Source organism: Bos grunniens, chromosome X, assembly GCF_055505025.1.
Source record: "Bos grunniens cultivar Pamir isolate PY7600 chromosome X, Bosgru_T2T1.0, whole genome shotgun sequence".
NCBI lineage: Eukaryota > Metazoa > Chordata > Mammalia > Artiodactyla > Bovidae > Bos > Bos grunniens.
Genome location: NC_141194.1, coordinates 119,500,835 through 119,504,199, shown reverse-complemented (window position 1 = coordinate 119,504,199; position 3,365 = coordinate 119,500,835). Strand labels below are relative to the sequence as shown.

At 43.9% G+C, this 3,365-nt stretch overlaps 1 long non-coding RNA gene across 1 annotated transcript; it reads right to left on the bottom strand.

Moving 5' to 3' along the window:
• Positions 1 to 1,400: 1,400 nt before the first annotated feature.
• LOC147341242 (uncharacterized) lies at positions 1,401 to 2,137 on the bottom strand. Its single transcript, XR_015158793.1, has 2 exons — positions 1,995 to 2,137; positions 1,401 to 1,815 (listed from the first exon to the last, which is right to left on the bottom strand). It is a non-coding gene; the product is annotated as an uncharacterized LOC147341242 (long non-coding RNA).
• Between the last annotated feature and the right edge of the window lie 1,228 nt (positions 2,138 to 3,365).

Here is a 3,365-nt window from a genome sequence, read left to right as displayed (position 1 = left end):
GATGTGGACCCCATGGACACCCATGGCTGATTCATGTCAATGTATGGCAAAAACCACTACGATATTGTAACGTAATTGGCCTCAAATCAAAATAAATGAATTTAGAAAAAAGAACTGAAAAAAAGCAAAGAATAAAGAAAGGACAGCACAGCCAGGGGGTCTTTCACTTTGATTGATTTTAAATCACATTCAGTGACTGACTGGGAATCATCAATGGGGTCTCCCAGGAGGTAGAGTGCCAGAAAGATTTAATTAGGGAGCTGCAGTCCAGATAAAAGATAACATATCACTGAGTTAAAATTTGAACTCAACTCTTTTGATGCCCACGGCGAAACTGTGTTTTAGTTGTTTCTCAAAAGTTTTGTGAAGGCACGCAGGATACTTATGGTCAGAGACTGCCTTATGTATCTCCATATTTGATTGACTATTCCTTGGACCTTTTAAAACATTTCAAAATGAAGGGTAACACCAAATTAAATATTTCATACTCTTTCTTTTAAACCATGAGAAACTTGTAGAATATGGACTAACAAAAGACTTTATTGGGGAAGAATGTTTTTCGACTGTAGTTATTTGGAAATCCTAGGGTATGGTGATAATTACAAGACCAGCTTTTACTCAGTCTTATGTTAGTACTTATGGAAAAATTCTCTGTACAGACTTCCATGACTGTCCAGTGGTTAGGATTCCGTGCTTTCACTAGAAGGGCACGGGTTCAATCGCTGTTCAGGGAACCATGCTTCCACAAGCGGCATAGGGCTCCCCGAAAAAAAAAACAAATTCTCTGTGGGTGGTGATCCTGTTTGTAATTTGCACTGGGATTGGGCCACCACCACTGCTCTTCCTTTGGGAATACACTGCTCCCAAACTTTTCTTAGGAGAAAGGTGTCCTAATCATTATTTGGTTTGTTCCCTCCAAACATTATTTTACTCCCTGGGAGTGGTATTTGTGGGTTTTAGATGTATGAGCACTTTGTGCCTTCTGAGCACCTTTAGCTGACAGCATAGGCGAGTGATGCAACAGTCCCTTTTATGAGGTAGGTGGCCAGGAGGTGATTTCTGCCCACCTTTCTCAGGGGGAGTTTCACACTCACCACCCCCATGTGACAACCTCTTCCTATCTGGGTCTGGCAATCTAGACCCTACTGTCATTCCACACCCCAAACAAAGGCAGTAACACCATACCACTCCTCCTTGCCCTTGAAATCAAGTGTTAAGCAGGGTTATCCATCTTCAGTGCCGACTCCTGACCCAATCCAGACCTCTACTCTCTGGCTAACTGGGGACCCGAGGGTCTGTTCCCCAACCTCTCGGGACCCCATATCCCTCCCATCTCCAGTGCCCACCTCTTCTCTTCGTTCCCTCCCTTCCATCAGAAAATTCACACACACACACAAATATCATCTTTTTACCATTTGATGTTTATTGTAATTGCAGCCATCACTTGATGATGTTAGTGTGAGAGTCTTTTCTTGGTTGGCCATTTCTAACAAAGCAGACCTCTGGAGACACAGTTCTAAACTGTCTGACCTTTTCGATTCAGTTACTGGCTGCCCAGGTTGTACTGCTCCAGGGTCTCTTATTCTGGGGCGGCTGGGCTTATCTTCTCTTTGGATTCTGCCTCCTTCTTTGATTCCGCCTCATACGTTGGGACCTTTTACGGCTTTGATTCAGTTTCTTACGTGCACAGGAACGGAAAAAACAGTTTGGTGTTCTTGTTTTCTTCACCTTTTTCGATTGAGTGGCATATGATCGGATTTTCTTTCTCAAGGTTCCTTGTAGAGGTCTTCTGACCCTCATGGTCATATTTCGTGCCTGGAAAGACAAGACAAGGGTATTAGTTTTTAGGAAAGAAAAAAGCGGCGTTGGAAGGGAGATTTCATGAAAAAGGGATGTGGGCTAATGAGGGCTTTTGTGCCAGCCAAGGGCTGTGTAGAGGTTTTGGGCAGCAAAGTCAATGGAGAACATGGGGAGCTTAGTTGGAATCATCTTACTTTCACACTGCCTCTGTACCTCCGTTGACAAAGGGTCTTCTTTTTTCCGTTCATCCTGGAAGCAAACCGCATTGTAACTCTTCTTGACTGCCGTGGCTTCCTGATTACCTTAGTCATGATGATGCCAAGAAGTGGCCTAACCTAGAATCTCTGCCTCTGATATCGCTATTTATACCCTTTCAGGACAATGAGGAGCCACACCCTTCAATCTGATTGGTCAGTTAGGCACCACCCCAGCCAATAGCATCTTGGGGGGCTTAGACATCACAATGTACCACTGTGCCCATCAACATGGGCTAGTGGATGCTGAGGGAGGCCATTATATAACTTTTCCACTGCTGACACCTCTGTGTGTCTGATTCTGGGGAGTGGTGATTCAGGGGCACGGTGTTTCTCCTCATGACCTTCAAACTTCCTTTCAGTTCCCTTTATCCTTTGACTTATATGTGCCACTTCAACACTCCTGCCTCCTTCATCCCTCTATAAACATCTGCCAAACCCTTTCTGTCCCACTTCAGCCTTTCAGAGTAATCACTTCATCTCTAGACCACCTTCTGCCTGTTGGGGGTTCCTGAGGGGCTTAAGGAACTTAAGAGCAAGCACTTAAGGTGGAAAAAGGTAATTAAGAACAGGTTGGGTGTTTTATCTAGTGTGATGAGCTTTAACGACCCCCAGACTTGGTGAATGCTCAGTCTGTTGCCCAAAGTTTAATACACAGTCTCCATAAGATTACACATCAGAACAAAGACAGTTTTAAATGTCTCCTCCGCTAAATTTTTTTGGGACACTTCAACTCTCATATTGAGCAAGGAAACTCAACTCGCCCCATCTACCAGAAATACATTCCTGATTATTATTATTATTATTTTTAAAGGAAGGTGCTCAAAGTCAAAAGTCAATTCACCATTGTACCACTGAGTCTTGACTAAATCATTTCTCCAGTCATCCCTCCTTGACAGTTATCAGTAGGTAGGGCCCATTGCAGTGCTGACCATTAGCTGAGCAGGACAAGTACCTATAGGTAGCTCAGTGATAGTTGGTTGCTTGTGGGTGGGGCCAGTGAGGCACTGACCAATGGCTGAGCAAGTCCTGTTGCCTAGTAACAGGATGCAGAGTAATAAGGCACAGCAATGGCTACCTGCGAAGGGCTGTGCTGTTACATAAGGACACTTTGGGTCCAGTGTGCTGGAATCTTTTTGATTGACTCATTTCCAACCTCTGGTTTTGATTTCACATAATTATTTAACTTTTGCATATCATACTTTTCATTATATTCCCAGGCATACCTGTCACCAGTGCTGTCATCTCTATGCCCCTCCAACATCTGCCACTTGATCACATGCTCAGCATATAGTATAAATAGTTCAAAGC